At 34.8% G+C, this 26,314-nt stretch overlaps 1 long non-coding RNA gene across 1 annotated transcript in view; it reads right to left on the bottom strand.

Annotated features, from left to right (window-relative positions):
- LOC147581086 (uncharacterized) overlaps positions 1 to 25,252 on the bottom strand; it is a 57,659-nt gene extending 32,407 nt beyond the window's left edge. Inside the window, exon 1 of the long non-coding RNA XR_015250837.1 lies at positions 25,089 to 25,252. This is a non-coding gene — a long non-coding RNA (uncharacterized LOC147581086). The remainder of the gene's footprint in view (positions 1 to 25,088) is intronic.
- Between the last annotated feature and the right edge of the window lie 1,062 nt (positions 25,253 to 26,314).

Below are 26,314 nucleotides of genomic sequence, written 5' to 3'. Positions count from 1 at the left end.
TATGTACATATCTATATATGACCTTAATCTCCATCAGCCTGAACAGATATAGGTAAAAAAAAAATTTTCCCAGTGTAGCCAATAAACATTGATTCTGCTCAAAGCCCCCAAATAGATTTATTCTAGATCAAAAACAAGACAAGAAGATGAAAAAGACAAAATATTTTAAAAGATAAACACTAGTAGAATGAAGTGATCAGTCTTCTTCAATTATCCCAAGATCTTATATACATGTATAAAATCAGTTGAACTCAATAAACATGTACTGGCCACTAGCAAGATAAAATATGTAAAAATATCCAGAGTCAAAAGTTGGTAAATTTGTCAGGTAGATAAAATTGTATATTCTTTGAGAATAATGTCATTGGTTGTCCTGTCTCAGAATGCCTGGGGTAAGTTGGGCAAAGGGTTATTTAATCCCTACACATAGGAGGGTAACCAGCCCACTTGCTTATGCAAAGAAAAGAATGGTGCCCAAAGTATACTGAATATATAACATTAAATGTCAATCAAAGCAATTTTATACTGCTTATACTTTATTCTTTTTTTTTAAATTTTTTTTTCAACGTTTTTTATTTATTTTTGGGACAGAGAGAGACAGAGCATGAACGGGGGAGGGGCAGAGAGAGAGGGAGACACAGAATCGGAAACAGGCTCCAGGCTCTGAGCCATCAGCCCAGAGCCCGACGCGGGGCTCGAACCCACGGACCGCGAGATCGTGACCTGGCTGAAGTCGGACGCTTAACCGACTGCGCCACCCAGGCGCCCCTATACTTTATTCTTAATATCTATGCACCAAGGTATTCAGTATTTATACGAATATTTTTACTTTTTTTTTTCCTGATATTTTTAAACATTATAACTCAGCATATACAATGACTATATTTCTGGCAAATCAACATATATAAATCAAGCCACATTTTCACTTAGATTTCCACCATAAGTATATGACGCTTGATACTGATTTCTAATAGATTTTAGTATGAAGTGACTCAATGCATGTCACTTCTGTTTCTCTGTTAACTTTCTTCTAACCATGACTTTTATTATTTAAAAAAATGAATCGTTTACAACTATCATTTTATATTGCAAATAATTGGTGGCATTGACATCAAAACTCAAACCATGCCAGGGACGCCTGGGAAGCTCAGTCAGTTAAGCATCCAACTCTTGGTTTCAGCTCAGGTCATGATCTCACAGTTTGTCAGTTAGAGCCCTGTATCAGGCTCTGCGCTGTCAGTGCAGAGCCTGCTTGGAATTCTTTCTCTCCCAATCTCTCTGCCCCTCCCCTCCCTGCTTGCTCTGTCTCTCTCTCAAAATAAATAAACTAAAAAAATGTTTTTAATCCCAAGCCATGCCAAAGAAATAAAATAACATTCCTTGTAAAGGAGAATCTATATTTTCTCAATATTATACAAATATCAATATCACTAAAAGCATCTTTACTTTACTTTTTATCTGTTAAATACAATCTAAGTAGTAGTAGTATTCAAACACAGCTTCAAATTACCCTTTCCAGATTGTTGTGCTTTAAGTCCCTCCGATATAGAAATTTCAGCAATATCAGAGCAATTTTAATTGTCACTAATATCACACATATGTTTAGAAACACCATCTAGTTTGCATGTTCAGGTTTCCTAAGCAACGTTTGCCATTCCATCATGAACTGTCATCTACTCTAAAGCTCTGCAGTTGCTTCCTACCAAGCAACAGGCTGACAGATTTCCTGTTGTTTTTTTAAAAAAATTTTTTAATGTTTATTTTTGAGAGAGAGAAAGACAGAGTGTGAGTGGGGAAGGGCAGAGACAGAGAGGGAGACACAAAATCTGAAGCAGGCTCCAGGCTCTGAGCTCTCAGCTCTCAGCACAGAGCCCAATGCAGGGCATGAACCCACAAACTGTGAGATCATGACCTGAGCTGAAGTCGGATGCTCAATAGACTGAGCCACCCAGGGGCCCCAAAGATTTCTTGTTCTGATGCTAGATCTCTCCTCTCTGTTACTGTATCCCTCAGAAAACACAGTATCCAAATGTCAGAAAAATGAAGAATTTCCTTTCCTATCTCCTTTGGCACAATAAGTAATTCCTGGGAAAATTCTGTCAAAGAAGTTATAGCATTCCAAGACTGGAAATTTTTTGTTTTCTCTCTCAGCGGACTCCATGTTTTGAGTAGTCAGATGGCACTTCACCAGCCAAGTCAACTTCAACCTCAAGTCAAAACTCTCTAGATAGTCCTTCCTCTTTGTCAAGGCCCATTCCCCACTCCAAGTCTACCATCCCTGATGTACCTTGTACCACCCGAGGTTGCTACAAATGGCTAAGAGCCTCCTCAGAGTGCTCTGCCTCCTTTCTTTACTTATTTTTTTCTTTTCTCCTTCCTTCCTTTCTTCCTTCCTTTCTTCCTTCCTCTCTTCCTTCCTTCCTTCACTTCTCTTTACCTCCCTCGCTTCATTTCTTCCTCCCTCCCTCCCCATTTCCTTCCTTCTTTTCTTTTTTTTCTTTCTTAATTTGTAGAAAGATGTAGAAAGTTACAGAAAAGATGTCTATTATTTTTCTGCCTTAGAGTGTGATAAGCTGTTATGTATGGACCATTTGTCTCTGAGCTTTTTCTCAGAGATCTTGCCAGCTGAGAAGGCAGCTGGCTTAGAGAGGAAGAAGACTTAGCAATTTAGTTTATTTCCTTTTTTTCCCTTCTCTGAGCAATGGGAAGGGCATTTGGTTTGATTTTCTTTCGATCAATGAACAACAAATATTTCTTGAACAATTGCTGTATGTGTTGAGCAAAAATTGTTCTGGGGGTAGAGCAGTAAACAAAAGAGACCAAGTCCTTGACCTCATAAATCTTACAGTCTCAAAGCAAGTGAAGGAGCAAATCTGCTTCTTCATCACTCCTGAGACCTTACCTTTCCTCCATATCCAGTTCTGGCCAAGGAGGGCCAGAGGAGATGTAGGATACAAATGTTCCTTTGTATAATTATAGTGCCTTGGTCTTTATAGACCAATATACTTATGTATATTTCTTATATCAGAACACCTGTCCAGATGCCCCTAAAAAAATTCCAAGCCACTTCTGTTTTCTGTAACTAAATGCAAATCATATTGAAAATATCAGGTCATGATCTGACTTCCAATTCACTCCTGTCAGTGAAGAGGCTTTATAAAATGCAGGAACACACACACACACACACACACACACACACACACAGTGACACAAAAATACAAAGCTAAATATATTCAGTAAAAAAAAAAAAAAAAAACAAATTATTTTAACTACCATATTATTTTCCAGTAGGAGATCTTAGCTAAAATTTTATGAGGCATCACAGCACCCATAAAGTATGCAAAATAAATAAGTGAATTCCTGAACAACGTGGTATAAATTTGATGTTACCTTCAAATGTGAAAAAAGAAGTCTGTGATATATATATATCCATTAGGATCTTGGATTTATTTAACTGGTTATCATTAATGCCCCCATTGAAATACAATTGAAAATTAATATATCTGGCAGTAAAAAATATGACCATTAATGAAAGTTCACACATTATATTTTTATAGAGTTGCCAAGTCTCTTGAATTCAGAATGTGGGACAGATGGTCACATGGTGAATTGTTCTCACTTGCTAATGCTTTCTGCTGCTTCACTGATTTTTGATCTTCAGAAAACTTCAGTCTCATTCAGAATGTGTGGGAAATGAGAGATTCCCAATTGTCTTCAGAATAGATAAAAAATCTCATTACATCTATGACAGAAAATTATATAAATTATGTAGACCTAAGCCAAATCAAAGCCTTCCTAAATTTTTAGGTTCTTCACAACATGCTAAACTCCTTATTTTTATTAAACTCCTTTCATTTATTCATTTATTAATTAAATTCATATTCAACAAATATATTTATTCAGTTATTCATTTAGTCATAACTCAGGGTAAATTTGTCTGTTTAGGCTATTATAACAAAATACCACCAACCTCATAGCTTAAACAACAGACATTTATTTTTCACAGTTCTGGAGACTAGAAGCCCCAGAACTGGATTCTAGCAGATTCTGTTTCTAGTAAGAGCTCTCTTTCTGACTTTCGTATGGCTGCCTTTCTGCTGAAACCTCACATGTCCTTTCCTCTGTGGCATGTGGAAGGAAAGAACACGCTGGTCTCTTCCTCTTCTTCTAAGGACATTAGTTCTATTAGATTGCAATACTACCTTTATGACCTCCTTTAACCTTTATTATCTCTTTATATGGCCATATCTCCAAATACAGCCACATTGGAGGGTTAGGGCCTCCACATATGAATTTTAAGGTGACACAGTTCAGTCCATAACACAATATTCATTTTTCATCATTATAAAATAAAATGCATGTTACTTTTGACATTTCATGATAAGACATAAGCTTTTCTTTTCCCCTCTTTGCATTAGATCATTAGAAGGTATATATTATGACTACTGACTGGCAAGAGGATTATTGGCCCTGAATTAGCTGAAATTTGAACCTCAGTGGCAAACACATATATTGTAAATATCACTTACACGGACTTCAGATTCAAATGGTTGATAGGGTGTCTCTGAAGCAAAAGTATAGGTTTCCTCATGTGGTCTATGAAATGGAACTACTCCTTACTGTCAATCTTAAATTTAGCCACTGTTCATCCTGGCTCCTTCATACATGACACCAACAAATCAGGTATTTCATGTCAGGCATAACTTTTATCATGCAAACGACAGCATTTAAGACACTTACTTATGAGGGTTGCATTGGTTAAGTACAAACTATCCACTGCTCTTGGCCACCCACCGCTGATGGGATCGGAGCTGTTATCTGATCTAAGAACAGCTAAACTGAAGATTAGTTGGGTTAGTCAGGAGCCCACAAAGGGGTCATTAACAAATCTTCACATCAACACAGTTTATGGTGATAACCAGGCCAATTCTTTGTTTTAGAAATTTGAGCAGGAGTTTCTGAACAAGTTTACCAGTTGGCAGAGACACCAAAAGGCAAAGACACAAGGAGAAGCAGTGAATGAGTGTGTAGGTGGTGGGTGGTGGGTGGAAGGTAGGAGAGCAGAGCTCTGTCAATAGAGAGTCCTGAAGTAGGATTTCAGGCATGTCTCCTATAGAGATATACAATAAAGAATTTAACTTTGCCCAGGGAGAAGTTGACCCTTTGCCTTCTGTTCCTGCAAAGTAATTTCTAAACCTATGAATGCCCTGCCTCACAAAAGTGCCTTTGTGTATCTGGAGGTCTTGGGCCTTTCCAGATAGTCTAAAGATATGGTTTACGGTAGGAGACCTTGGGTCACATGGTATCAACTAGACTTCTAGAGCACCTAGAGACTGAGGTCAGCCACATGGTCAGTGGCTAAATGGAAATATGAACTTTGGATTCAAGGCTCAGGATTCACTCTTGGTTGGCAGTACTCTGTATATTGTCACACTTTGTTTCTGAGAGAGTTAATGCTGTCCTTGACTCCACAAGGAGAAGGCAACCAGAAGCCCGTGTTTAGAACATTCCTGATTCCAAAATTTCCTGATATACCTCTGGGGCATCTAAAACAAGGCTATAGTTTATACAGAGCTTTTATTCTTCCTGTAAAACCCGGTTGCATGACCTTTCCTTGGTGCCTGTGAAGCTTATCCACATGGATAATTTCCTTCTATATTTCCATAGAAATGGATGTCCCTACAGTGAACCCTTCTACGTGAACATATATAAGGAAGTATATGAGAGAATAATAAACCTGGCATTGTAGTCAAAGGAATAGTATATATTTCAAATTTCTTTAGTTATCTTTAATTCACATTTGCAAATATGTTACAGTAAAATTCAAACACTTGTAGGAAAAACTTGTTATGGTCTATAACCTCTGCTAAGGAGTGAGGACCAGAAATCCAATATGGATGATTCTAGAACAATAACAATATTTTAAAAATGCTGCTGAAATTTCACCCTTTAGGTTTAGAGAAGCATTATTCTAAGGTAGCTAATAAACTTTATTAAATGAGAAATGGCTTTTTGGGTATCCTTGTGTTTACCCTGCTGCTGCTGTGGTGCTCCCCCCTCCCCCCCACCCCCACAATGCTTTGGATGCTTCCTTTTACACTGTCACACACACACACACACACACACACACACACACCTGTCTGATGACTCATTTCTGTGGGAAACTTTTCTTTGTTTTCCAAGGAAATAGGTTGCTAATATGATAAATTAATCCATACCAAGTTATTTGGTGTTGTTGGCTTAATATATAACCACACAGATATAATATTTATATTTTTAGCAAGGTCTTTTGTAATGTCTATCCACAAATCAAAGAAACATCTCTAAGGGTAAGCCTTTCGGTAGACCAGTAGTGGGAGTCTTTGGCTGCAGTGGTTTTGAAAAAGCCCTAGGAGACCATGTTCTATTCTGCCACTAGTGAACTGTGAGACTTCAAACAAAAGATTTAATTCTCTTCTGTACCCTCAACTGTAAAATGAGAGAACTGGTCCTGCAGACTCTGCCAATGACTAAAAGTATTTTCTTTTTGAAGAGTGACCATATACCCAGGTCTGCCAGGGACAATGAAAATTTATTCATATTGCTTCAGCATAACTATTAATTAATTAATTATTAAGTTTATAGAAACTGCCCACTTTATAGAAAACTTTCTTTGTATCAAGGTCCTGATAACCTCAAAATAGTAAGCACAGGTAAGACTTACTTGCCAAACTTTCCAGTGCCTGACTGAGGCAATGTCTTTTTAAAACTGTTATAATGACTGAGCCATTTTATACTTAAATGGTATTAATTAAAAAAGTTCTATGTCAAAAAATAGAGATTGTTTTTTAGGAAATCAGTATTATATTTTTCCTTCATTCTTTATTCTTTTCCACCCCCTATCCTTCACCCCTGCCAGTACCATAAATCAAAAGGGAGCAAAAGTTACCTAACTCTATCTAGATTTACATTTTACTCAATTCATTGAAATCCTCCCTTTCTGAAAGTCCCCTCCATCCAGGAGACTCCAGTGAGCATATTCATGTTTCAAACAAATCTGCCTTTGTTAATCATCAAAAGGTATTTTCTTTAATAAGTGAGGCTCGGCAGGCCCTGCAGCTGTGTTGTTTACTTTATAGCAAGCACAAAGACAATTTATTTTTTTAAATACTATAATTAGATTAGTGTTCTCTTTACTGAAGCATCTGTAGGAAAATGAGAGTGTGTTTCTTTGAATGAATGAGCAGTCACATTTATTTTTATTAAATCTGAACTTGTCCTCCGAGATAGCTGAATTTAATTTTATGTTCTAATACAACATGTAATATTCCAACTTTTTTTTAGATAAAGTCATGGTTCCCCCAAAAAGGAGGCTGGACTAAATTGAATCTTCTGATTCCAATTTTATGAACTGCATTAAAATCTCTCTAGGGTGCAGGATTATGTTTGTGTTGAAGAATGACTACATTAAGGTATGTATTTGCATACATAAACAAATATATCCGGATGGTTATCTATGACCTGTTGTTGACACAGAGGGTATCAGAGAATAACATTATACCTTTGTTACGGCTCTTTAGGCCTTTACTAAAAAGTTTTAGAAGTGCTATTTATAAATCAAAAAGATTAAATAGAGACATTTTTAAGGTTTTGGAGACTGGTTTATCAACATTGCATCTATAAACTGGTTCCTTAGAACCATCTAGGCTGCAATTAAATCACCCAGGGAGAAGACATTACTTCTTGACCAGTTACCTTTCCTTTTCACCTTGGCATAGCCAGTAAGGAAAATATTTTCTATTCTCTATGCCCTTTAACTCTTAGTTGATGAAAGAAATTTAATATCAGTGTCATATCTTTAACAAGAGAAAAATATTCTAGTTCTCTATTATTGTGTAACAACAAAACTACAGACTGAATAGCTTAAAATAACAATTTATTATTACCTTTCATGGTCCGTGAGTTAACTGGATTCATCTGGATGGTCCTGCCTGATCCTTTTCAAGCAATTAGAATAAAATGGTAGCTAGGGCTAGAGTTTTTTGAAGGCTCAATCTTGCTAGGCATCTAAGTGGCTTCTTATCACACATAACTGATTTTTTTTAGCTGAGATGGCTTGCACAGCAGCAGGAAACTGGCGAGTTCCCTCCTTTTCTACATGATCTATTCTTGTAGCTAGATTTGGCTTCCCCACAGAATGTCTGTCTCAGAGTAATTAAATTTCTTATATGGGAACTAGCTTCTCCCAAAGCCCAAGGTGAAAGCTGCACGGCTTTTCATAACCTAAACCATGGAAGTCATGCATCATTGTTTTCATCGCTTTCTGCTTGCTACACAGGATAATCTCAGATTCAATATGGGAGGGGACACCCAGATACATGAGTACCACAAGGCATGGTTCATTGATATGTGGTGGGGCAGAGGGCAAAATTTTTGTACATAAGGTACCACAAAAATAAAATAAACATGATTTTAAAATAAATAAATTTAAAATAATAAATACCATCTATTCTTCAAGTCTATAAATTTCTTTTTATAGAAAAGTTTCTTTTATAATTTTAATAAGTCTACTTTTATCTCCTTAAATAACTATAGCCACTTTGATATATATTTTTAGTTTTATTATTATTCTCTTTTAAGTATAGTATTATAATTATTTTCTGCTTATTCCTTTATAAAACATTTTTTTTATTTTAATAATGTTATGAGTTAAATAGGCATTTATGGCTTGCCCTAAGGATGTAACACAGCTCCTGAGAGAATTGTTAGCCAGCCTTTGGGACATAATTTATTTCAGTCATGAATAATTCTCATAATCAAACAGCCAAGCAGTAATACAAATTGCTGCAAAGAAAATAATGTTTGAGAAAATATCTCTATGATTGTGTTACAATCTAACAAAGGAACTGTTGGGGAGGAAAAAATTTTTTTTACCATTTATGTTTCTTTTGGCTAGTCTAAGGATTAAATTGACATGAAACAGATTCACAAGAGAAAATCAAATCTAAATTACATACATACAGGGCTCCATAAGAATATGAGGCCCACAGGCAGTTAGGCAATTGAGGTGTATATGCCATTCTGAGGTAAGGAGAAGGCGATAGGGATCTGGGACTTCAAAGAGAAGAAAGACAATTCACAGGAAGATAAAAAAGAGTAAATGTTTGGTAAACAAACATTTGCTGGGCCACATAGAAACAATGGGACACAAAGAGGAATTTTAGCAAATAGACTGCTAGTTTCCTCCCTCCCTATGATACTTAATTCACATTGGACTGTAGTCTCCATGTTGATAGCTGCCTTCCTGGAAGAGATCCTCTGTCTAAATTCTTTTAGGCAGCTGGGATGGGGGGGAATGTGGGGGGACATAAAAAGAGAAAAACTTCTTGTGTCTCTTGTTTCTCAAACATGATACAAAAAATAATAAATCTAAAATAATCCACATGCCAAAGAGACCCATTTTGAGGTGGCAAATTTTGCTTCCTTATAGAACGTATAATTTTCTCAGTGATAACAATATGTACTAGTATTATACACTAATTCTGAGCTATAATTTTTAATATTCATGAAAATAAAATAGAAATTAAATTATTTTCAAGCTATATATTAGATATTAAAATATCAAACTTTTATTTACTAGATAAATTCTATTCAATCTCTGCCTCTTTATAGTTAAGAGCTTTATAAAAGAGGTAAAGAAATATGTTTTTATTATAATTTCCAAAGAATACCCCAAAAATCTTCATACTTATACGAAAAAAATATAGATTCTGTTGAATAGAAAGTTATTATTCTCAGAAAAAGGACATGAAAACCTTACAAACTACACAAAATACTCAGTAATGTTTTTCAAAAGTGGTTTGATCTTGTTTTCTCTCTTCTGAAACATTTCCCTTCTTATTTAAATCAATATATTTAAAATGAATGCAATCACTATTTCATTGTAACTTCCTCCCCAAACCATTTGAATTGTAAACACTAAAGATTTCCATTTAAATAAAAGGTTAGAGAAAGTACCAAAAGCAACTGTAAGAGCAATACAAAATGTTAGAATCTGATTTTTTCAACAGCTAAATTGATCATAAAACTATTCTGATTGAGATTCATTGTTTTGAAATAGATGTTACGCTCAAGTGAAAGTTCACTTAAGGTATTTGGAATTTAGGAATAGAAAATTTATTGGAAACTTTGGATATGGGACATAAATTTAAAAATAGACTCTGTAGTGAAACACTAGACACAAGGGGAAATAAAAAGAGGTAGGACATTAAGTAGGAAAAAAAACATAAAATATTTAAAAAATAAAAAGAAGTAAAAAAGGTAGAATAACACTTAAAAAGAGAGAAAAATAGAGGCAGTCAAAATAGAGTATTTTTATGAACTAAGTGAAGTAGAAATATTTTTTTCAGTAAAGAACTTATTTTTAAGAAGTTCTGATAAAAGAGGGGGAAAATGAAATTCTTACAAACCAGTGTAACATCTAGAAAATGTTGCAGAAAATAGCAATCACATTTTATAATTCAATTTTAACCTTAAAGTAAGTCACAGTATTCCAGATTAGTTCTATCAAGCAAAGTTGGATATTATTCCTTTGTTTATAGTCTAATCTTCTACAACTATATTGTAATATTTTGTTGCCTGCTTTGATAACTAGTTATTATTGACTGAAGTCCTTAAAGACCAATCTTTCTCTAAAACAAACCCCAATGTATTTGTGGGTAGACATGTGAGAAGATAGTATCATTTAATTAGACATTTTTTCTCTTTGTTTTCCATTCATAGATGTATTTGTCCTGAAATTTGCCCTGAAGTTGCTTTGCAATGAATAGCATTGTCTTCTATCTTTAGAAGACATAATTTTCTTAATTTCTTACCCGAGTGATTAATATTTAGCAGACTTTTTTTCAGGTCAGATTTCTATGGCAAGATGCTGTGGTAAGAATGGGTGGGATAAAGATGATGATGGTGGTGATGGTGGGGATATTATAGGCTGATTAGATGTAAAGTAAACAAAACAAAAACATTAAAGTGACAATTCAGAGAAGAAATTTCAAATAAAGGGAATGGGTGTTAAAAATGAGACAAAACTCGGGGCGCCTGGGTGGCGCAGTCGGTTAAGCGTCCGACTTCAGCCAGGTCATGATCTCACGGTCCGTGAGTTCGAGCCCGCGTCGGGCTCTGGGCTGATGGCTCAGAGCCTGGAGCCTGTTTCCGATTCTGTGTCTCCCTCTCTCTCTGCCCCTCCCCCGTTCATGCTCTGTCTCTCTCTGTCCCAAAAATAAATAAACGTTGAAAAAAAAAAAAAAAAGAGACAAAACTGTTCCAAGTCCAAAATGGAGTTGCTTATGCTAAGCTCCATGTCACCAAACTGAGATTTAACTTAATTACAGTTTCAGGTCTCCCAAAAATGGAATCTTAAAACAGTCAGAAATTACCTGGTCAGCACTAGTTAGGTATGCTGATGGATTCCTGCTGTCCCCTAAAAGAAAGTAACTTTAGGGGCGCCTGGGTGGCGCAGTCGGTTAAGCGTCCGACTTCAGCCAGGTCACGATCTTGCGGTCCGTGAGTTCGAGCCCCGCGTCAGGCTCTGGGCTGATGGCTCAGAGCCTGGAGCCTGTTTCCGATTCTGTGTCTCCCTCTCTCTCTGCCCCTCCCCCGTTCATGCTCTGTCTCTCTCTGTCCCCAAAATAAATAAAAACGTTGAAAAAAAAAAATAGTTAAAAAAAAAGAAAGTAACTTTATAATAACCAATTCAAACTTTTTGCCTAGTTTAATTTCCTAGTTCCCTCTCCCTACCATCTATAAAAGTATTTCATTTTGTACAGCTCTTCAAAGCTCCTTTCTGTCTGCTAGATTGGATGCCTGATTCAAACAGATTTTTGTTCAAATAAACTCAAAATTTTTAATATATCTCAGTTTATTTTTTTAACAAAGATATTTTTAGTGCTATGCTACATAATTCCGAAATGAAATTGAGTGCCCTGTTTTCTGGCTCAAATGGAGAAGCGTATGTGGGAAACCATGTTTTCTAATTAGCAAATACCTACGCATGTTTTTTACCTCGGCCTATAGTTGCTTTATATTGAGCCTGGCACTATTCTTTCTGTTAAAGAGAGTGATCCACCTCTCCTAGTGGACTTACTATTGTTTCTTAGCCCTCTGTCTGAAGCTCTACCTCAGGGCATCCTTGAGATGTGTTTTTCTCCAATTGTTCCACTACAACTCAGGATACAAGAGCTGCCTAGTGTTCCTGATCTTCTTTCTATTCATAACCTCTCCCTGTGGGATGTTTTATTACCATGAGCATTGATTTAAGTTGATAGCTTCTCATTCTCAATCTTGTTGGCTATGATCTTGTCTTGTCTGAATAAACCACTCAGGAAATTCATTATATCCATTCTGATATTCTCCTTATCTTTCTAGTAAGGTGGATAATCGATGAGGAAAATATACAATAATCATTTGTAAAGAAAAACAAACTATTTTTTCCCTTTTAGTTATCCCCTTATCTGGAGACCCACTGAATAGTGTCTATCTGATTAATTATACTGCAATAAAATACTGATAGCTATAAAATATTAATTTTCATCTATTTCATCAGAGTATGAAATAATTATCCAGTTAGCTTAGCTCCTGGCTGATAAATTCCTTGCAAATAGTAAATACTAAATAAATGTCGAACAAATCATTATCTTTAGATAACTTTATCTTATATAAACTTATTTTTACTTCTTTTGATGCATTTAAGCCATATATCTAACTGACCACTGCAAAGTTATTTTTGTCATCATTCATCTTCATGTATGTTTGTATTAAATTGTCATTGCTATTAGTCATTGAAAAAAATTTATATTATCAAATTATATAGGAGGAAAAGAAAACTAAAACCACCACAGTTCTAAACTTAGTACCCAGATAGAACTATCTTGTGTATTCTAATATTTTTTCAGGGCTATGTTTGTATGTGTGTCTATATATCTGTATTCATATTGGTATTGAATTCCAACTGTATCTCCCCCCCCCCTTTTTTTTCCTATTGGAGCTTTAGGGATTTTGAAAAAAAATATTGGTAATAGCTTTTATATTTTTCTTTTTCCTTGATATTTCACAAAGCATAATTTCCATACTGTTAAATATTCTTCATAAATAAAGTTTTATTACTGCCTAATATTCTATATCATGGATTGCCTTAATTCCCTTACCTATCCATGGGTTTTTGACCACTGCTGCTTCCAAGGTTTTGTTCTAAAAAATAATGCTGTGGTAAAACTCTTTTGCTGACATTCTGATTATTTCTTTAGGAAAGATTCCTAAAAATGGAATTAGAGAATGAGTCCCTCTTCAGACTTTTGTCACATTTTGTTAAAGGGCTTTCCAGAAAGTTTGATCCAGTTGTATTGTCCCCAACTGCAATGTATAAGAATGCTGATCTCCCTGAATCTCAACATTGCTGACATCCATAGGTATTAATTCCATCAAGGACAGCGCTATGTCTGTATTGTTTTCTATGACCCAGCAAGATTAGACACCCACAGCTGCTCAATAATTATTTGAGGAGAAAATTAACAAGTATTTAAATCTTTGTAAGTTTAAGAGGTAAGATGTTCATTCTTTTGAAAAATACCTACTGATGCTGATATGTGCCAAACAGAGGTGAATACGTGTGGTTGCTGCTGTTATGGAGCTTGCAATTTCATGTTGAAATCGTTACAGTTTTAATTTGAATTTTTGCATTACCAGTAAGTTTTTTTTTTCCATTCCGTATTGACTTTTTCTGCATCATTTATTTTGTGAACTTTCTATTCATGAGTTTTGCTCATTTCTCTGTTGGCATTTTTGAATGAATTTCTAAATATCCAATGAGAGCTCTTTGTATATTATTAGCTGTGTGCCAGATCTGTTGCATATAGAATTGTGCTATATTTTAATACTTGGGTTGATATACAAGCTAGCTATGCCATATTGGGAAAGTTAATTACTTTAAAATCTCTGTTGAGATTAAAATAAAACCTACCTCAAAAGATTGTTGTGATCAGCAAATGGTATAATTCATACAAACCTTTAAGCACAGGCTCTTAAATAGTAGGCACTCCATACATAAATATTAGTTTTACTATTAATGTTATTACTGCTATTTCTATTGCTCAGATAAGCCTTTCTTATACAAAGATTAAAAATTAATCCATATATTTTTCTGTTTAGAAGTTATACAAACTTTCTCAGGCCACAGCTCCCTTAGTGTCTAATTTTTTCAGTGTACTCCTAGATCAAAGGAAATACCTACTACCACTGAGTTATTAGGTCCAAACAATTTAAGAAGTATTTATGTCTTACCAAGAACTTGGCGGTTGGAAAAAATTCACATAAATGAAAAAACTTAAAATTCTTATATAACCACGATTACTAATGGGATGTTTATGCCCTAATGAATACTGCACAACTTCTCAGATCTCAGAATCAGATTGAAAACCACCATGCTCCCTTCCTTACGCATTGAATTTTACACTACATTTGCTTCTAATCTCAGCAATTATTATGATACAAAGATAGGATGTCAATGAAACAAATGTCGCTCCATCTAATGAGGAAACTATGTGCTGGGAGTCAGTAACTTGAGCCATGTTCAACAGATGTCAAATATTGTTTCCCTTGAAAATTTAAACTATCCCATGGTGCCCCTGAATTGACCTTCTACAGTATCCTTGGGTAATTTGGTACAAAATTTAGGAACCATGGGCTATATGTCTTACATTAGTTTTTGTTTTTTCCTTTGTATATAATTATTTAATTTATTTATATTTTACTTTCAGTAATTTAACAATATAATTTTCTCTTCCATAGCAATGTTTATCAACATAATTGAAAAATGTTTTCTTTCTTAGGGTTTAACATCGCTTTATCATAAATCAAAATAATACGTAGCCCAGAATCACCTTGGGTGCTTATAAATTATGCCAGACTTAGAATACTTTTGGATAGGATATTTTAAGCAACATTGATAAGTGACCCATGGGGACCCTACACTTGAGAATAATTTTTCTGGGATCTATTTCCGGATTACCTATTCTAGTCCACTAATCTTTTTTAAGTTTAGGGTGATTTTAATTTATTTAGCTATATAACATGTGTCTTTATCAGAAAGAAAAAGCCTATTCCCGTTACTTTTGTTAAAAAAGTTATCTGCATTTATTTATACTAAAAGTAACTGTATATTTTTAAATAAATTATTTGTTTCATCAGTACTTTCTCTTTTGCCAGCTTAGAATTTGTTAGCTTAGAATAATATTTATGTATATTAAGTATTTTCTGTATTGACTATCTTATACCAATGTATTCAGTGTTTCCTTTCCATTTCTGTAAGAGAAGAGAAGAGGGTGCTGCCCCTCTACTTCAAGCCACAGGAAGTCACTTCAAGAGGAACTTCAAGGACACCACTCAGAAAGCATGATAGCCCCCAGGAGTCTGGGAGACATGTTAGCCTGATGTCTGGCTCATGCCCAGGAAACCTACAGGGTGAGGAACTGATCCAAAGGCAGGAAACAGTCTATGAAGAAAGAGAATACATTGGGAAAGAGTGGATGTTGTATTCCTCATGGCCATAGGTGAGCCACACGGGAGAGAATCAACCAGGTTCATCTTAAAAGGGACTCTTCCCAGAGGACTTCTTGACAAGGGTGAGGCAATTCAGTAGACAGTGGCGTACACAGGATACCTGACTGAGGGTGGATTGTAAGAAGTGGTATGTGTGCCTGATAAATGTGTAACAACTTTCTGGAGCGCTGATGAGGGATACTTCCTACACCAACATACACCTGCTTAGATGAAATCTCCGCCTCAACTCTTCTTTCTCTCTGTCTCCAGCTCCTGAAGAGTTAAATCCAAAAGAGGAAATGATCCAGAGCCCTGCTGAGATCTCTCCACTGTTCAAGGTACTAAGGAGGGAAGAGTGAGAAAGTGTAGATCTCAATCCTTGCCCAATTCCAAACATGTTCAGCCTGTGCTGGAAGGAAAATTTCTATCAACATGAGATTAGAATTTAATATAGATTCATCTAAGTTTAATAATAGAAAGTTTAGGAAGTTTTGGAATCTTCCAAATAAATACTGAAAGTATTATAAAAGGAAAATCTACATAGCATAGTTAAATATAACCTTTGAGAAAAAATGAAATTAAATAATCAAAAAAATATGAGATTCCTCAATAGTCAGTCATACACAGATTTGTAAAGCTCATATGTTTTATTTTGACTAACAAAATTATTTTTCAAATATTTTCTTTGTATTACTGATCTGTTCTTCATATCTAATATACAATTGTATTTTAGACACATATATAGTTTTATATATAGTCATATATATATATATCACTACTCCCACACATATTTTAGAAAGTCTTCTATAGATTCTTCCTAATATGTACAAGCTCAAGTTGTTGTTTTTTTTTCTAAAAGTAAGGGTTATTTCCTTCTTTCAAAATAGATGAAAGGAGGCAAAGCAACTGGCATAAAATTATATATCAGAAGGAGGGTACAGGTTTATGAATACAGAGAAAAGGTCACTGACTGGGTGAAATATTTGTGAGAATGAGACGTGGCACTGTAACATTTTCAAAGCAAGTACAATGGATAGACCAAGAAAGTGTTTGAACACAAAAGTAAAAAAACAAAATAAAACTTTAGTATCAGAACAATAGATCTTGGAGTGCACGCAAAAGTCTACCAAGGAAAATGAATAATCTTTTCCCTTTGTGAATCATCATTTGTCAGTCATCTACTCTGTGTTGAGTATATACTTCTGGCCTCAGAGTCCCCTTCCCACACTCTCCTTCCTTGTGGGGAGTAATGCAGCAGACCTAGGCCAGAGCAGAGCCCACTCTGCAGGCTTGGGGCAGTCCTGCCTGGGGGCTGGTCCTCACTGCCGTCCAAACAAGAGCCAGGTTGGGTGTAAAGAAAGTGCACTATGTTACCATTCAGAGCAAGGGTTATAGACTAGGCAACTTTAGTCAAAGAAGGTATTAGGGATAGAGGTACTGATATGAAAATATCAAGTCCATAATTTTTATCAACTTAATCCTTTTAGATAGTGAGATCAAAAATGGAATGATAGTCCAGGAAAATTTTTCCCTCATCAACCTGTGGCTACCTCCTTGACCTATTTGGTATTCAATCTCTGGGTGATTGAGGACAAATGATGCTGGCCTGTAATATCATTTTCAGTAATTTCTGAAGGAGAGTAGAACACAGTAAGTAGAGTAGGTATAATAAATCCTTCTTTTTCTTTGTTTAGGTTTTTACAAAAATCTCTTTTTTTCCATGAAGAATTTTGAAGCCTGACGTATTCCAAGAGTCTTAGTGCAGTTTTACACTTTAATAATTTCAAATATTTAATGCTGCAAATTTATTTTAAAAACAACAGTTGAAAGTTGAATTAGCTGTCATTATTATTTGATTTTATAATTTGGAATAAAATATTTTTTATTTAAAAGTTTGCTTCAGTTAATGTTAATGTTTGTCACCTTCTATTAGACTAAAACCAAATGTTAATATGTAAAATTTTATTAAAATTATAAAAAACAATAAGATTATTAAATGTAAATAATGATATTTAATAATATTTTATTATTTAATGGTTTCAATAGTTATTATTTAATAACCAATAAATAATTTCAAGTGAACTTTTATAGAAGTTTTGGCATTTATACATCTGAACTTACTGAAGCTATACCTACCTGTACTAAGGCTTTTGGGACACTGTGTTTAAAACCTAAGAAGCTGGGGTGCCTGGGTGGCGCAGTCGGTTGGGCGTCCAACTTCAGCTCAGGTCATGATCTCGCGGTCTGTGAGTTCGAGCCCCGTGTCGGGCTCTGGGCTGATGGCTCAGATCCTGGAACCTGCTTCCGATTCTGTGTCTCCTTCTCTCTCTGCCCCTCCCCCCTTCATGCTCTGTCTCCCTCTGTCTCAAAAATAAATAAATGTAGCATTTTTAGGTTCTTCTAATGGAGTCAGAACTTTGCAGCCTTCTTTGAAACACTTCTTGATTTAATGTATTTATAACTTCTTTTGTAACCTTTATGGCAGAAGCTCTCAGTTTTTGTGAATTTTAAAAATGTGGTTTTGGGGAGTGACAAAAATTAAGTCAGACTGAAGGTAAAAGGTGAACCTGGTACAGATGGATGTTAGGAGAGCAGACCTGGGCACGAGTGGTGGATAAGGTTCCTGTGAGAGATAAGGAGGGAGGATCGAGGCTGGTAGGCACCAGGCAGCGGGCTGAGGTGATGAGGCAAAATCACTAATGAACAAAAGACAGGAAAGAAATACAGAGCAACCTGACAGTCCTCTGGGCCATGTCAGAAAATGTGGTTTTAAATAATATACACTTCCCTGGTGATGTGATTTGTGTTTTTAAATTTCTCTACACTGGGTGGGAGGGAGGGAAGGGTGGGTGATGGGTATTGAGGAGGGCACCTTTTGGGATGAGCACTGGGTGTGGTATGGAAACCAATTTGACAATAAATTTCAAATAAATAAATAAATAAATAAATAAATACATTTCTCTACACTTATTTCTCAGAAGAGAGCATAAACTCTTATCTTTTTCTCATAATGTCATCTTAAGTGTTGATTGGATTGTTAAAAAAAACAAATAAGATTATTATATCTGGTTCCCTATGGAGATAGCACCCTCCAAAATTTTATGTATATCATGATATATATATATAGATAGATAGATAGATAGATACGTGTCTTACATTATTTTTCTCTAGAAGCAAACTTTCAGAAGATCTAATATGTAAATATACAAAATTTAAACCATGTTATGTGTAATTAACTAAAGCAATTATACAATATCTGAGACAGAAAGCCAGCAGATCTTAAACAATTGTATAGTATTATTAAGAATCTTATATTAAAATTAACAACCAATTGCTAAGAAAGTAATTTCCTCCTCTAAAGTATTTTAAGCCTCCAATGATACATTTCCTGAAAAATTATGATTTTTTTTTATTTGAAACACATTTACCTATTCCTCCTTTATAGATAAAACTACCTACTTTTATTTTTTTTTTAATTTTTTTTTCAACATTTATTTATTTTTGGGACAGAGAGAGACAGAGCATGAACGGGGGAGGGGCAGAGAGAGAGGGAGACACAGAATCGGAAACAGGCTCCAGGCTCTGAGCCATCAGCCCAGAGCCCGACGCGGGGCTCGAACTCACGGACCGCGAGATCGTGACCTGGCTGAAGTCGGACGCTTAACCGACTGCGCCACCCAGGCGCCCCAAAACTACCTACTTTTAAACGTAACATGCACATAGGGATTTTGGAGAATGTGTTAGATTCAGAAGATGAGATTTCTCTGAATTCTCCTACAGAATAAAAAAAAATGCTATGCACAAGGCAATCCAAACTTTTGATGAATGATCACACTGTACAGTTTGACTGTCATTTCCTTGTCCTGTTCTCTATCACACACCTGATACTGACATTTCCAGGGCAGTTTCTCTGACTCAACAGATTCTAGGTTTTCTTCATTTTTTAAGGGGAAAATGACATAGCCCTGATTCTGTTTTGATGGGTAGCTTTTAAAATCAACAACCTATAGATTTCTAGGTATAGCCCATCACAGTAGACACAAGCATCAATTAGTAAAGTGCTGAAGCAAAGTAAATTATTGAGAAGCAGTTCATCACTCTCATTTTTGAAACGAGTCAGCCAGAAAGTATTTATGAAAGATCATTTCATGTTTAGAACTCTGCTAGATGCTATGGGGAAGTAAAAAAGAGTTTCAGAACACAAGGAACTTGGAATCTACTGAGTAGGAACTTAGGGCTTTGCAAGAAAAGTATTGGCCCACTTGTTTTCAGCTAGTCAGCTCTGATGTGGTTACTATGATTGAAACTGTTTGAAAGAAAATGCTGTTTGATTCTGTTTGAAAGAAGAAATGACAGAAAAAAAAAAAAAAACTTAAAAAAGCTAACTTCTGGGCAAAATTGCATAAAAATAATCAGATAAGTTTAGTGTTTTCTCCTTAATTCTTAATACAATTCTTAGAGGTAGTCATTCCCAAATATTTAGTGTTTCACAACTAAGACAGTCTGGCATTTTTTATTTTATTTATTTCCTATATATTTTAAATTATACAAACTATATATGTTTATGTTAAAAAATAGAAAATACAGGAAAAAAATCTATAGATTATTATTCTGCAAATTTGAGTCATATCTACCTTCCTAAAGCTGCCATAACAAGGCACCACAGATAGGGGGGCTTCAACAACAGAAATGTATCTTCTCACAGTTCTGGAGGCCTAAGTCCAAGATCAAGGTGTCAGCAGGTTTGGTTTCTTCTAAGGTCTCTCTCCTTGGCTTAGAAGCCCCCTTCTCTGTCTTCACATGGTCTTCACTCATTACTGTGTGTCCCAATCTCCTCTTCTTATAAGAACACCGTCTATATTGGATTAGAACCCACTTCACATTCTGAGGTACTGGAGGTTAGGATCTCAACATAAGCATTTTGGGGGACACAATTCAGCCCATATAATCATCTATATAAGTAGACGGTTGATAGCCTGAGAGAGCGAAACACACATATATCTTCTGCTCACTTAATGCATTGTTTTTACATACATATAAATGCAAATCTATAAAATATATTTTAATGACTAAATATTATACAATTACATGGGTTTAACACAATGAGTTTAACTAGTTTCCCACTGTTAACCTTTTAAGTTGTTCTTAGTATTTTTTCTATTTAAATCTTGCTGTATGAACATCCTTACATATGCACCTTGACAAAATTTCCTATTAATTCTCTTTTGATAAATGTCTAGTAGTGGATTCTCTTAGTCAAAGAGCAGGTTCTTTTTTTTCCCTTAGGGATTTTTATACTTACTGCAATATTTGTGTCAATTTTTCACTCCAACAAGTATGAAATACAAATGCCTGTTGACCATTACCATGTCAGCTTGTTGTTTTTATTATTTCTTTCTTGTCTCGGAAAAAATGACAACTTACTGTATTTACATTTATAGTTACTAAAATTAAATTGACCCCGGGGTGGGAGGGTAAGCATTTCTTTTTTTCTTTTCATGCTTTATGCCCATCTATACTCTCTCTTTTGTGAATGCAAGCCCCATCTGAACCCTCCCCCACCTACCATTACTGTTTACGATTAAAGCTCATTATTTTCTTCAGTGAGCCACTGAGCAGAACACGAATCATTTCAGTCACAACCAGGGAAAGTTGGGTAAAGTTAAATAACCCAGCCACTTTTCCCTGCAATATATGTCCTCCTAGTGACGACTGTAAATTCCGTCTTGCTTGAGATGTGCTCTGAGCAGACACAGTGCCCTGACAGAAACCCTACCAGGGCTGTGGTTTAGCAAACATTGTGTTCCCCCATATTTTCCAAATATTAATTGTAGCTATTGTTTTTAGATGGTAGCCTTCTCCTTGTGGTTCTCTGCATCTAGACATCTGAACTATTTCAACTATAATACTTTTCCGCACCATTGGTTGCATACTGTGAGGCAATATTTGACGTTACATAGTTTCAGGTTAATGTGGCAAATAAAGCCAAGTTTTACATATTTTACTGTCAGTTCTCTTTTTCTGCCCTGCGCATTTTCCTGCAATCCTCCATTTGTATTTTAAAGGGAGATTTGTTCCTTGGAGACCTGGAAAAATGGTTTAAAAATGACATCATAGATCCTTGGTAAGTCTCTCGGTGGTGGTTTCTCAGAAATAAAAGAAAAATAGTAGATTTCCTCAGAGATACCGACACTTCAGTTCACAGGCTGTTCTTGGTTTGTTTCTATTCCACCTTGAATTCATCTAGGTGTTCTGTGTGATCAATTTAAGTGTTCCAGACTGCTGACACCATATGCCTTATGAGAGTCTTTTTTTTTCCATACTATTTTTCATAGATTCTGAATGAGATGAATTATACAGCACATTAAACAAAGTGCAAGACAGAAAAAAAGAAAAAAGAAAAAAAGAAAAGAGAGCGAACGCAAGATGATTCCTTTGCTTTTGAAAAAAAAATTGACTTTACTTACGATACTGTCCAGCTATCTTTTCAAGAACACCAGTGCCCTCCTGACCATCATTGTCATGCTCCACATTGATCACAGTTCAGCGCTGCAGGATAATTCAACATCTCTGTATGTTTCTGGCCAAGGTCTTTGAAACGGTAAAAATCTCCCTTACGAAAAGGAGATAGTTTTGAAAAAAGTATCTAAACATTTTCTAGGAGAATAAGGGAATAATTTAGTCGTCACTCTTTCCTTTTTTTTTTTCCCCTTGTTTCCTTTTTATTTTTTTCTTTGTTCTCTTTTTTTCTTTTTTCTTTTCGGTTCTATCTCATGCTACTCCTGGACACATATAAGTTTAAATTTCACTTTCCTAACTTTGAGTCTACATGTAAATATCAACTGGTAGACGTAAAATATAGAGTGTTCCCCTGACTATAATGACAACAAAGATACTTATTTCTGCTCAAGATGAAGAAAGCATTCTTCAAATACTTGCTGAATATGTCTTTGATTCAACAGATAATTAGCTTCAGTTAGTTAAGCTGAGTAACTATTTGCTTCAAAGAAGATATTATATTTGCTTAATTGCATTTAAGTGCTAAACACTGTAAAGGGTAACATTTCCTGAAAATGGGATCTTTTCCTCTTAACTGGTTACAGGATAGCTATGAAACCACCAGAGTCAGGAGCAATTTACCAGTTTGAAAATGATAGATGTTTTCTGATTGTTCCACTGACATTAAATATTATTCCCCTAACATTCAATAGTCCATATCCACTTAATCAAATTGGATCTTTATATGGACTCAAAAAAAAAAAAAAAAGAAAAGAAAAAGAAAAAGACGTACATGGTTAATTTCTCAGTCCAAAGTGGATCTTGGTAAGCAAAATGACAATATCACAAAAAGAATCAAACAAAACTATTCTCTATGGACATATGGATGGAGTCATTGTATCACTCTAGAGTGTTTGGGTTTTAATTACGATGCAGATACAGCAAATCATCTGTAGAAAAACTGATACAGTTTCATTAGGCCAGAATAAGTTACCAAGTAGTAAATACATTTTTCAAAAATAAAATAAAACAAAACCAGTTATTTTTGCTTCAATTTTCAGCTAAACAAATACATAAGCCAACAGTGGAAGCAACTGATGGCTAGAACATGATAGTCTCAATCCATCACCCCCTAAAAGCTGCTTCCCTTTGGTATAGGAAGCTTTATCTCTGACTCCAAATGAAGTGACGGCAAGATACCAAGTTTAAAATTCTCTAACTGTCAAGGGCTGTTTTACTAATTATCCAGATTCCAAGGCAATCATACAACCGTAATCATTCACCTCACGCCTGGAAACATAAGTCTTGTTCTTTTGATGAATATTTATAAGACAGTGTAAAGCAGTCTACTTTCTTTTCCCTTCAGGCAAGACAATTTGGAGTTCATCAATATGTATTACCAAGGACTTTTATAAAAGGCACTTCAAAGAAAATTCATCAGGCATTCCTTTTGTCTTGATTTCTGTTAGACTGATACTTCCTTTTGACAAGTATCAATAAATTATCCTCTGATGGCTAGAAACTTGATGTCTTATTCAGAAACTTCCTCACACAGCAAAATCTGGGCTTTGAGTTTCAAGTGAAATTATTAAGATCCTGCATCTAATTTAAGGACAGACAGAAGATATGCAAATTAAAAACAATAAAACAAACATGTACATAGTCACCCTACAGCACATAGGATGGAGGTTTACCACAGTTGAGCATTTTCTTGCTATATACAACTTGCAACTTTTCTATTTGTCATGCAAACATATTTAGACATCCCTCACAAGTTAAAAAAAAAAAAATTGCAAGCCTCAGTTCCTGGATAAATGGAAGAATCACACCAAATGAAAACCAAATTAATATAGATATGGAAAGTGAAGAATGACAAGCTGTCTCTCTCCATAAGGCTGATTAGTTTTCTCTCTTGAATATTATTGGTTAGACTCACATTTCTATAAGAGAAGTGTGAATAAATGCAATTGTCTAAAATAAGAATGAAAAAAAAAATCACTGCTCTATTTAATGAGCTTTGAAAACAACATAAAAATCCTTTTATTTGCATCCTTTTTAAAAAAACAGCTTAGTTATTTTATTATTCTGGCAAAAAGTATTGGGAATAGAAAAACACAATTGATATATATTTCTATAAATAAACACATAGCATGCTTACTAAAGAGTCTATTTTATGACTTTACTCACTCTTTACAAAGTTATTGTGCTAATTATAAAAATATTTCCATATTCTAAGAAACTGTTTTGTCATTACCTGATAAAATATAAAATAAAACTTAATATCTAAATTAAACTCAATCTTAAAAAAGAGAAGAGTGGCATCTGAGCTTAAATGCTTGCAAACCAATTATAATATTAATCAAACAGCCATTCTATAAAGTTCATACACACCACCAAAACATGTATCTCATTTTTTAAAATATAATTCACAATGAATAAATAAATTTGAAACAGAGAGTTTATTTTGTAAAAATAAGGGAAATAAAGAAGGAAAAGATGGCAAGCCGAATAGTGTAGCATATGCTATATTCTCTAAATTCCGGAGAGCTGAGATACGTTATTCAATGGCTTTATAAAAGTAATTGAATACAAGAGTGCTATTTGAAAATAGTTTATTTTTAATATTATTTGGTAAGAATGATAATGATGGTGTAAGTCTGAACTGTATTTTCTACTCTTCATTGAATAAATTTGATTTATAACATTGTTTAAGGGGTACAATGTATTACTTTGATACATTTCTATATTGTACTATGACTCTGTAGCAATATTTATCACATTACATAATTATAGTACACTATTATTGTCTGTATTTATTATACTGTGCGTTAGATCTCTATGGCTTATTTACTACTCATTACAAGTTCATACCCTTAAACACCAGCACTCTTTTCCCTGCACCATCCCCTGGTAACCACCATTTTACTCTTTTATCTCATTTTATTTTTTATTTCAGGTTTCACTTTTTAAAATTCCACATAAAAGTGATATCATACAGCACTTGTCTCTGTCTGACTTACCTCATTTAGCAAAATGTGCTCAAGGTCCACGTTGTCACAAATGGAAGGATATTCTCCTTTATCATGGTTGAATAAAATTCCACTGTGTATATGTACCACCTCTTTTTTATCCATTCAACTATTGAAGGCCACATAGCTTGCTTCCATATCTTGGCTATTGGGAATAATGCTGTAATAAACATGGAGTGCAGATATCTCATCAAAATCGTGTTTTCATTTCCTTTTAGAACACACCCAGAAGTAGAATTGTTGGGTTGTATGGTAAACCTATTTTTAATATTTTTGTTGTTTTTCTTGATTTCTATTTTCACACCATTGTGATCCAAGATGATAATTGGTATGATTCCAGTGTTCTTAAATTTGCTAAGATTTGTTTTGTGGCCAATCATAGGATCTGTTCTAGAAAATTTTCCTTATGCACTTGAGAAGAATGTGTGTTCTGCTGTTGGATGGAATGTTCTATATAGGTCTATTAAGCCCATTTGTTCTACAGTGTGCCTCAACTGCAACATTTTTTCACTGATTTTCTGTCTAGATGACCTATCTTTCACTAATAGTGGATTATGGAAGTCATTCCCTACAATTATTGTATTGTTGTCCGTTTCTCCCTGAAGATCTGTTATTATTTGCTTAATATATTTGGTGCTTGGATGTTGGGAGCATATATTTATTATTGTTATCTCTTCTTGATGTATTGACCCCTTTATTGTTATAAAATGACTTTTTTTTTTTTAAATCTCTTGTTACCTTCTTTGGCTTGAAGTCTATTTTGTCTGATATAATAAAGACTAACTCTGCCTCCTATTTTTTTTAGATTCCCTGTGCTCAGAGTATCATCTTCCGAGGTTTCACTTTGACCTATCTGTGTCTTAAGAACTGAGATGAGTCTCCTGTGGGCATGTCTTGTTTTTTTTATCCATCCAGCCACTCTTTGCCTTTTGATTGGTGAGTTCAATCCATTTAGGGTAATTATTGATACGTAGGGATTTACTACTGTCATTTTATCTTTTGCCTTCTAGTTACTTTCTCCCTCATTGTCTCTTTTTTACTTCAATTTCTGTCTGACTTTGTAAATTGATGGTTTTCCATGATGAATTGTTCAGTTTCCCCTGTACGTTTTGTATCTCTGCTCTAGATTTTTGCTTTCTACTTGCCATTAGATTTACATAAAACATCTCACAGATAAAATAGTCCTTTTCTGTTGGTAGCAATTTATCTTCATTTGC

This window comes from Puma concolor, chromosome B2 (assembly GCF_028749965.1).
Source record: "Puma concolor isolate L17-30 chromosome B2, mPumCon1.1.hap2, whole genome shotgun sequence".
Classification (NCBI taxonomy): Eukaryota; Metazoa; Chordata; class Mammalia; order Carnivora; family Felidae; genus Puma; species Puma concolor.
This window is presented reverse-complemented; position numbering and strand designations above follow the sequence as displayed.